The sequence below is a fragment of the Spermophilus citellus genome, assembly GCF_964194105.1.
Source record: "Spermophilus citellus genome assembly, chromosome: X".
Taxonomy (NCBI): Eukaryota; Metazoa; Chordata; class Mammalia; order Rodentia; family Sciuridae; genus Spermophilus; species Spermophilus citellus.
The window spans coordinates 122,549,304-122,560,577 of record NC_138190.1 but is presented as its reverse complement, the minus strand read 5'-3'; the positions used below and the strand labels follow the sequence as shown (position 1 = coordinate 122,560,577).

Genomic DNA, 11,274 nt, shown 5'->3' with positions numbered 1-11,274 from the left:
CACTTAGAAGATAGAACATCAGACAATGAAGACAAAGTATTTCAACTTGAGAAGAACATAGACAGTTCAGCAAGACTGCTAAGAAACCATGAGCAGAACATCCAAGAGATATGGGATAACATTAAAAGACCAAACTTAAGAGTCATTGGGATACAGGAGGGCACAGAGCTCCAAACCAGAGGAATGAACAATCTATTCAATGAAATAATACGAGAAAACTTCCCAGACCTGAAGAATGAAACAGAATCCCATATCCTAGAAGCCTACAGGACGCCAAAAGTGCAAAATCATAAGAGATCCACACCTAGACACATTATAATGAAGATGCCCAACATACAGAATAAGGAGAGAATTTTAAAAGCTACAAGAGAAAGAAAGCAGATTACATTTAGGGGCAAACCAATCAGGATAACAGCTGATCTCACAACACAGACTCTGAAATCTAGAAGATCCTGGAATAACATTTTTCAAACACTGAAAGAAAATGGGCTCCAACCAAGAATCGTGTATCCAGCGAAATTAAGCTTCAGGATGGAAGATGAAATTAAAACCTTTCACGATAAACAAAAGTTAAAAGAATTCGCAGCTAGAAAACCATCTCTTCAAAAAATCCTTGGCAAAACATTACAGGAAGAGGAAACTGAAAATAACATTGAAAACCATCCGTGGGAGGTAGGACAGTAAAAGGGGGGAAAGTAACCAAAGAGGAAAACTAATCAGGTTTAGTAACATAAATAAACAAATATAACTGGAGGAACAAACCAAATCTCAATAATAACCCTAAATGTTAATGGCTTAAACTCACCAATTAAGAGACACAGGCTAGTCGAATGGATCACAAAACAAGATCCAACAATATGTTGCCTACAGGAGACGCATTTGATAGGAAAAGATATACATAGACTGAAGGTGAAAGGATGGGAAAAATCATTCCACTCATATGGACTGCGGAAACAAGCAGGAGTGTCCATACTCATATCAAACAAAATAGATTTCAAGCCAAAGTTAATCAAAAAGGATAAAGAGGGACACTGCATACTGCTCAAGGGAACCATACACCAACAAGACATAACAATCATAAATATATATGCCCCAAACAATGGTGCAGCTACGTTCATCAAGCAAACTCTTCTCAAGTACAAGAGTCTAATAGACCACCATACAATAATCATGGGAGACTTCAACACACCTCTCTCACCACTGGACAGATCTTCCAAACAAAAGTTAAATAAGGAAACTATAGAACTCAACAACACAATTAACAACCTAGACTTAATTGACATATATAGAATATACCACCCAACATCAAGTAGTTACACATTTTTCTCAGCAGCACATGGATCCTTCACAAAAATAGATCATATATTATGTCACAGGACAACTCTTAGACAATATAAAGGAGTAGAAATAATACCATGCATCCTATCTGATCATAATGGAATGAAACTGAAAATCAACGATAAAAGAAGGAAGGAAAAATCATGCATCACGTGGAGAATGAACAATAGGTTACTGAATGATCAATGGGTCATAGAAGACATCAAGGAGGAAATTAAAAAATTCTTAGAGATAAATGAAAACACAGACACAACATATCGGAATCTATGGGACACATTGAAAGCAGTTTTAAGAGGAAAATTCATTGCTTGGAGCGCATTCCTTAAAAAAAGAAAAAACCAACAAATAAACGATCTCATATATCATCTCAAAATCCTAGAAAAAGAAGAGCAAAATAACAGCAAAAGAAGTAGAAGGCAAGAAATAATAAAAATCAGAGCTGAAATTAATGAAATTGAAACAAAAGAAACAATTGAAAACATTGACAAAACCAAAAGTTGGTTCTTTGAAAAAATAAATAAAATTGACAGACCCTTAGCCATGCTAACGAAGAGGAGAAGAGAGAGAACCCAAATTACTAGCATACGGGATGAAAAAGGCAATATCACAACAGACACTTCAGAAATACAGAAGATAATCAGAAATTACTTTGAATCCTTATACTCCAATAAAATAGAAGATAGTGAAGGCATTGATAAATTTCTTAAGTCATATGATCTGCCCAGATTGAGTCAGGAAGATATAGACAGCCTAAACAGACCAATAACAATAGAGGAAATAGAAGAAACCATCAAAAGACTACCAACTAAGAAAAGCCCAGGACCGGACGGGTATACAGCAGAGTTTTACAAAACCTTTAAAGAGGAACTAACACCAATACTTTTCAAGCTATTTCAGGAAATAGAAAAAGAGGGAGAACTTCCAAATTCATTCTACGAGGCCAACATCACCCTGATACCTAAACCAGACAGAGACACTTCAAAGAAAGAAAACTACAGACCAATATCTCTAATGAACCTAGATGCAAAAATCCTCAATAAAATTCTGGCGAATCGGATTCAAAAACATATCAAAAAAATTATACACCATGATCAAATAGGATTCATCCCTGGGATGCAAGGCTGGTTCAATATACGGAAATCAATAAATGTTATTCACCACATCAATAGACTTAAAAATAAGAACCATATGATCATCTCGATAGATGCAGAAAAGGCATTCGACAAAGTATAGCATCCCTTTATTTTCAAAACTCTAGAAAAATTAGGGATAACAGGATCATACCTCAACATTGTTAAAGCAATCTATGATAAGCCACAGGCCAGCATCATTCTGAATGGAGAAAAATTGAAGGCATTCCCTCTAAGATCTGGTACAAGACAGGGATGCCCTCTCTCACCACTTCTGTTCAACATAGTCCTCGAAACACTGGCCAGAGCAATTAGACAGACGAAAGAAATTAAAGGCATAAAAATAGGAAAAGAAGAACTTAAATTATCACTATTTGCAGACGATATGATTCTATACCTAACAGACCCAAAAGGGTCTACAAAGAAACTATTAGAGTTAATAAATGAATTCAGCAAAGTGGTGGGATATAAAGTCAACATGCATAAATCAAATGCATTCCTGTATATCAGCGACAAATCCTCTGAAACGGAAATGAGGACAACTACTCCATTCACAATATCCCCCCCAAAAATAAAATACCTGGGAATCAACCTAACAAAAGAGGTGAAAGACCTATACAATGAAAATTACAGAACCCTAAAAAGAGACATAGAAGAAGACCTCAGAAGATGGAAAAATATACCCTGCTCATGGATAGGCAGAACTAACATCATCAAAATGGCGATATTACCAAAAGTTCTCTATAAGTTCAATGCTATCCCAATCAAAATCCCAACAGCATTTCTTGTAGAAATAGATAAAACAATCAGGAAATTCATATGGAATAATAAAAGACCCAGAATAGCAAAAACAATGCTAAACAGGAAGTGTGAATCAGGCGGTATAGCGATACCAGACTTCAAACTATACTACAGAGCAATAGTAACAAAAACAGCATGGTACTGGTACCAAAACAGGCGAGTGGACCAATGGTACAGAATAGAAGACACAGTAACCAATCCACAAAACTACAACTATCTTATATTTGATAAAGGGGCTAAAAGCATGCAATGGAGGAAGGATAGCATCTTCAACAAATGGTGCTGGGAAAACTGGAAATCCATATGCAACAAAATGAAACTGAATCCCTTTCTCTCGCCATGCACAAAAGTTAACTCAAAATGGATCAAGGAGCTCGATATTAAATCAGAGACACGGCGTCTGATAGAAGAAAAAGTCGGCTATGATCTACATACTGTGGGGTCAGGCCCCAAATTCCTCAATAGGACACCCATAGCGCAAGAGTTAACAACCAGAATCAACAAATGGGACTTACTCAAACTAAAAAGTTTTCTCTCAACAAAAGAAACAATAAGAGAGATAAACAGGGAGCCTACATCCTGGGAACAAATCTTTACCCCACACACTTCAGATAGAGCCCTAATATCCAGAGTATACAAAGAACTCAAAAAATTAGATAATAAGATAACAAATAACCCAATCAACAAATGGGCCAAGGACCTGAACAGACACTTCTCAGAGGAGGACATACAATCAATCAACAAGTACATGAAAAAATGCTCAACATCGCTAGCAGTCAGAGAAATGCAAATCAAAACCACCCTAAGATACCATCTCACTCCAGTAAGATTGGCAGCCATTAAGAAGTCCAACAACAACAAGTGCTGGCGAGGATGCGGGGAAATGGGTACACTTGTTCATTGTTGGTGGGACTGCAAAATGGTGCAGCCAATTTGGAAAGCAGTATGGAGATTCCTTGGAAAGCTGGGAATGGAACCACCATTTGACCCAGCTATTCCCCTACTCGGTCTATTTCCTAAAGACCTAACAAGAGCATGCTACAGAGACACTGCTATATCGATGTTCATAGCAGCACAATTCACGATAGCAAGATTGTGGAACCAACCTAGAAGCCCTTCAATAGATGAATGGATTAAAAAAATGTGGCATTTATACACAATGGAGTATTACTCTGCAATAAGAAATGACAAAATCATAGAATTTGGAGGGAAATGGATGGCATTAGAGCAGATTATGCTAAGTGAAGCTAGCCAATCCTTAAAAAACAAATGTCAAATGTCTGCTTTGATATAAGGGGAGTAACCAAGGACAGGGTAGAGACGAAGAGCTGGAGAAGAAGAATAACATTAAACAGGGATGATAGGCGGGAGGGAAAGTGAGAGTTAAGGGAAATTGCATGGAATTGGAAGGTGAGCCTCAGGGTTATACACAATTACATATAAGAGGAAAGGAGGAGTAGGAGGAAAATTATAGAAGTGGAAGAAACGATTTATAGTAGAGGGGATGGAGAGAGAGAAGGGGAGGGGAGGGGAGGGGAGTGGTGAGGGGACAGTGGAGAATGGGATAGACAGCAGAATACATCAGTCACTAGAAAGGCAATTTGTAAATCAATGGAAATGTAACTGATGTGACACAGCAATCTGTATACGGGGTAAAAATGGGAGTTCATAACACACTCGAATCAATCTGTGAAATATGGTATATTAAGAACTATGTAATGTTTTGAACAACCAACAATAAAATAATAAAAAAAAGTTAAATTGGCACAAATAAACACAGCTACAAAACTCTGAGAGTTTTAACAAGAGTGGAAGAATGTTATGTGTACTTCAGGGAAAGATGCTTTATCAATTCTAGAAATGTCTTCATCCCCAATTGCTGCATATTACTTTCGGTGTGACCAACTTATAATTAATTCTGAAATTAGGCTACAGTTAACTTTCAACATACTTTTTGTCTGTTTCCTTCATGACTACTTTTAAGTTAATTGAAGGAGAATGACTAGTTTGTGGCCAAGAAACAAAGGCATATTTTTATATAATTAACTGGACTATTTGGTTTTAAACTTCTCCCACCACCAAATTTGTCTTCATTAGCAACTTGTTCTACAAATTCATCAAATTCTATATAGAAATATGATTTTGCTGCTGATAAATAAGACCTTACATGAGTTATGTGCTACATTTTTCATTATACACTGTTCATCCAACAATTTTGACCCTGAGGTTTAGCACTTCTTTAGTACAAGTACTGTGGAAGATATGTCATAAACCATGCAGAATAGTGGAACACAAGTTAAGTGATTTTTTCATTAACATATAATTATTAAATGTGGACAGAGTGACACACCCTATAATCCCAGCAATTTGAGAGGGCAAGGAAGGAGGATTACCACTTCAAGGCCAGTTTCAGCAACATAGCCAGGACTTGTTTTAAAATTAAAAATCAAAAGGGCTGAGGATGTAGCTCAGTGATAGAGTATCCCTAGATTCAATGGTTCAATCCCTAGTACCACATACAAACAAACAAAATCAAACAAAAATATATATGCATATAATTATTAAAGCTATTTTGGATCATTTTGTTAATATAACCCTACTTTTACCAAAAAAAAACTGTAAACCTCATTATTTCATTATTGGATTTGATTTCGAGAATGACTCAAACATTTGTTAAACTAAATATGGTACTGATTAAAAAATAACAAACCAAATTTTAATGAAATTATAATTCTTCGAATGAAAAGAATTACTTCACTTCTAATATATTTATATTTTCTTTACATTTATATAAATGATGTGTAGGTTTTTTTGAAATTCTGTGTTTATTTTTCATTAAAGCAGATTATAACAATTATATGCTCTTTAGGGCTATTAATGTTTATTCATTAAGGATTCATTAAGTCACTGTTTTTTTTTCTTTCAAAGTTTACTTTAATTACTAGTGTTTCTATCCAGAAGCCATTTTTTCTATTTTTTTATTTGTTTTAATTAGTTACACATGACAGTACAGTGATCTTGACATATCATACATTTGAATCAGATGTGATATAATTTCTCATTTTTCTGAGTGTACATGTGGCAGAATCATAAAAGTAACTGTTTTATAGAAATACATCAGACTAGGCATTACCTGCTCACATGCCTCTTATAAACAGTCTGTGGAACTTTGAATGCAATTAAAAGAATCTCTAAATTATGAAGAAGTGGTATAAAGTCTGCATAAATGCCAAGGAATCCAAAGCAAAGGATATTATTGTGCATTGATTTTCAACAGAGAAACCCTCTTGGAAAAAAAATTCAGGGAAATAATGAGCATGAATTGGACAATATGAAAAAAATCCTACATTTTTAGCTAGGAGTTACATAAAAGTCAAATGGAATTATAAGTATGTATACACATAATATGGATTAATTCATAGTTTTCACATCATTTTTATGGTATGTACAGACATTTTTCCAGATTATATTAACATATAAAAAGATCTTTTAATTTACAATGTAATAAAATGAGATTATTTAATTTACCCTTCTAACTATCCATTCCTGCTAATATGTATAATTTTTCAATCTCAAGCCAAGAATACAGCATTCTTTCTGAAAATTATTTTATTACTTCCCTGCATTACATGTCCATGGAATGTTCATGGTTATGATTGCATCAGTTTCTCTCAGTTCTAAGAAGAAAATTAGCAGTTTGGGCAGCTTTTATTAAAATATTTTAAATGCAAAATTTATTTACATGCTTTAAAAGAATATCTTTGTTTATAATGTATATTTTGATTGTCAGTCAAAACTGACTGACATTTACTGACATTACCATGTGTATTCCACATCATCCATTGACTTCTAAAAAATATTTTTTTTTTCCAGTGGTAAAAGGGTTTCCCTAAAAGTAATAATTGCAAATAGGCTAAAAGATATTACTGTTTTTTATGTGGCATTTTTCAAATAAATTATATTGGAGTTCTATCATAGCACACCCTCACCCACTTTTATGTTACAGTTATGACAAAGGCTATCTTTTAAGTAGTTATAATGTATATTTATTGGTTATTTTGATGCACAGTTGTACAATTATTGTTCCTACATATGTAATTAGCCATAACCAACCTAACCGCATCACTAAAATTCCATATTATGATGTGAACAAAACAAATGATTAGAGAAATCCAGATATACAGAAAAATACTAAAATGAAAATTTGAATTTAAGGGCTAATAATTAATTATCATATATAGGTGATAGAACATCAGTTTGATTTACTGATATATAACATGATTACAAGTTTACTTGTGTAGTTTTATATAATTTTTCAAGTTTATTTATGATCAAAAGTGAAACATTTATAAAATTGATTAGTTAAGTTGATAGGCACTGCACTGATATATTTCTTCCAATTTCAAAGGAATCATTAGCTGTATTTCTAACTTGATATTGAAATGATCTGGAACAACATGTATGAATCTTTTTCATGACATGATAGCATCCCGTGGAAGTTTCCCAAAATAGTAGAATCAGCTTATTGGACATATGCAATCATAAAACTAATTATATATATATTTAATGATAGAGATAAAAAAGCATTATTATTATGCTGCTTGATGTGTAGATAATCAGGTTGTTTTATGGATGGATGCTCTGTTTGCATCTTTTATAATAGCAGAAGAATATATGATTGTAGACACTTTAACCTTCATCTTTTTAATGGAGAATGAAGTTATTTTCATAACCAACCATTTATTCAACACGTATTTTCTGAGTAACTTCTTTGTATAAGACAATTTTTGAAACTCAGAAATGATGAAAGATGATGAAAACATCCCTTTTCCACAAAGAGGACACAGTCTGATATAAGATAAACACACACACACACACACACACACACACTATATTGCCAGAACTTGATAATACTCTATTATTATAAAGTCATCATTTAGTACATATACATATAAAGTCCTGGCAATATAGTGTAGGTTGTAATTGTTATTTTTGGTTTAAATATCTGAATGGAGAAACTAATTTTCAAAGTACAAGTTAAATAGAATGAGAGTATTTCATTCACATAGTGCTGTTTTTCTGAGAATGTTTTAAATTAACTGACTGCCTACTGTGTGTAAAGAAATGATGTTATTTGGGGTTTTTTCCCTCTAATAAAATGAGACCATTCTGGACAGATAAAAAAAATTTTAAATCAGACTATTGTATGATTTTTCTGCACTTTCTTTTTCCATTTGTAAAGGTCAAATATTTGTTTTCCTTATTTGCTTCACATTTTCTCTCTTTTATACTTTTCTTCCTATTGTGGAGAGAATTTTTAAATCCCTGTTGATTTAAGTAATTTAAGAAGAATTGCAAATCGAGTAAAGAGTACATTATATATAACCTTGGCTATGTTCTATTTATAAATTATAATCATAGAAAAAAATACCACAACTTACAAGATCTCTGAACAATTTCTAAATGAGTCACCTCCTGGGGCAACTTACTATGATATTAAGAACATAAATATGAAACTATTTCCTCAGAATCATTCAAAATATCAGTAAGGCAGGCACAGCTGTCTTTACAAGTACATTGAGCATGATTGGTTTGCCCTAAGTATCCTTTTAGCCACCATGTTCCATTGAGTAAAATTTCCACCAAGAGCTATTAATTGATTAGGCAACATTCTTCGAGAAGGCCTTAACTAGATGTGCTACTTATGAACATGCTTTAAAGCTCTTTGCATGGATTTTTAAAATCAAATTAGTTAACAGCAGGAATGGATAATTTCATGAAAATAAACAAAAATACAGAAACACTTGTAATGGGAAATTTATTTATTTTTCATGAAAATCCTTTATTACCTTATTAAAATGCTACTGCAAGGGGAAAAATGTCCTTCAACAATTCAGGATGACCATAAAGTTCTACCAACATATTTTTCTAAAAAATGAACAGTTAAATCTGAAAGTAAGTTATATATTTGTGCTAGAAGGCAGAAGAGCATGTAGAGTTTCCTTCATATCTGGAAACCTAATAGTTTCTCAAACAAATGTCGATGTGGGGCTGAGGAAATTTTTTCTATGTGGAGACCTCCTGCCTCATGTTAGATTAAACCAGTATCACTACTTAGCAACTGTATTTATATTATCTCATCTTTTTTTCTTTCTTTCTTTCTTTCTTTCTTTTTTTTTCTTTTTTTTTTTTTTTGGTTTCAGATGTCTGGTTCAGTAGTCTGTTGGAATGATCGTTTTATGACTGTGGCCACTGGCTGTCACTTCTGGCATAGTAGAACTATACTGGGGAATGGAAAATGTAAAAGTGAACACCATTTCTTACCATGTTCTCCCTCCTGCTGTTAGTCTCTCTCTGATTTCATGTATGCAACATGCACTAACCCATCACTGGTCAAGACAGACCAACAGTAAGGTGCCAATCACTGTTCAGCTACTGCCACCTCCAAAACAGTACTTGTGTCTTTAGCCAGGACTCCAAAAAAGAAATTCAGCTGTGGCAGTGGCAGATAGGGAGGTTAATAGGACCTCCTGCTGAATGAAAGCAGTTGCATGAATGAATGGATGGGCCTCAGGGATCACTTGCAAATGGATCAATCAGGAGCAGTAAGGAAAAAAACTCACTCAGGAAGCTGCTGTTGACCTGTAACTCCCAAACCTGCTTGCTGCATTCACATGAAAGTCAATGATGTGGGAGTCCATATTCTCACTATAGTCTTTTTAGCAGCCAAAGTTTCAAGGCACAAAGCTCTTGGTTCCTTATTTTCTCAACCATCCCCTCTTCTCTTTTCTACTCTCATTACTTTTGCTTCTCTCTATATTTCTTCTTTGCTACCTTGCTTTTTGTTATTATTTATTTATTTATTTATTGGTACTTCTGATTGAACTCAGTGTCACTTAACCACCGAGCCACATCACCAGCCCTTTTAAATTTTTATTTATTTATTTATTTTTAGACATGATCTCACTAAGTTGCTTAAGGCCTAGCCAAGTAGCTGAAGCTGGCATTGAACTTGCCATCCTCCTGCCTCAGCCTCCCACGCTGATGGTATTAGAGGTGTGCACCACCGTGCCTGGCTGCCTTGCTATCTTTTGATGTGAGCCTTGCTCTTTTTCCCATGTCACTCTCAGAATCTGAGCTGTCAGAGTCAGAGGACTTCCTGTCTCTATGTTCATTTTTCTTTTCCTTTTTTCTTTCCAGGATCAGGCTTCTCAAATTCTTCCACTTTGTGTCTTCTTTCTTCTCTTCCTCATCAGGTATCGGGGAATATTTGGTCCCACATAGTTGCCAAAAATAATCTTTCTCAAAGTGGCCTTTATAGCCACACTTCTTGCCAGTAGTGTTCAGGACAGCCTCAAGCGTGATTTTCTGCCCAGTGTAATCCTGGAAGGACCACCTTTGTCCCTCTTCTTGCTCAATGACATGTTTTGGGGATCAAGGTCTATCCTAGTCCCTTGGTTGACAAGTTTGATGTACAGGGATACTTTTATTCTATCATTTTTCATCTCTCAGCCAATAAGTTTCACCCACATTTTGTCTCTGACATCTACTATCTCGGAGAGCTTATCCACCTGACAGGATGACATGTGAGTTTGATGGGCCAGACTTTGCTTCCAACAGACTGGGATATTGATAAAGGCTCCATTGTCTGTCACTATGGCAACCTCTCCTTGGAAAATAGTGTAGAGAGTGGGTAAGTTTTCCATGGTTTCAGGTCTTGAATTCATCCTTAATGTTTTATGGCTCCTTCATTTCTCTTCTGCTAAAGCTAATTCTACTGTCTCAGTATTAGTTCCTGGTCTTTCAGTTGCTATATCCCCCAAAATGCCAAACGTAGTCAGAGACATCCTATTTCTATAGCAGACACTTCTTATTAATCATGGCATTTATTTCAGTTGAGACGAAGCCTTAGAATCCTTCTTAGTCCAATTCTTCAAGCAGCAACTACAAATTGCTTACAGGTTATTCTTGACAGGAAACCTATTTTTCATCCCAGTGTTAAGAT

The 11,274-nt window shown here is 34.7% G+C and overlaps 1 pseudogene across 1 annotated transcript; it reads right to left on the bottom strand.

Moving 5' to 3' along the window:
* Positions 1-10,319: 10,319 nt before the first annotated feature.
* Positions 10,320-10,996, bottom strand: LOC308639538 (zinc finger CCHC domain-containing protein 17-like; annotated as a pseudogene). The gene has a single exon. The product of its transcript is annotated as a zinc finger CCHC domain-containing protein 17-like (transcript).
* Positions 10,997-11,274: the final 278 nt, after the last annotated feature.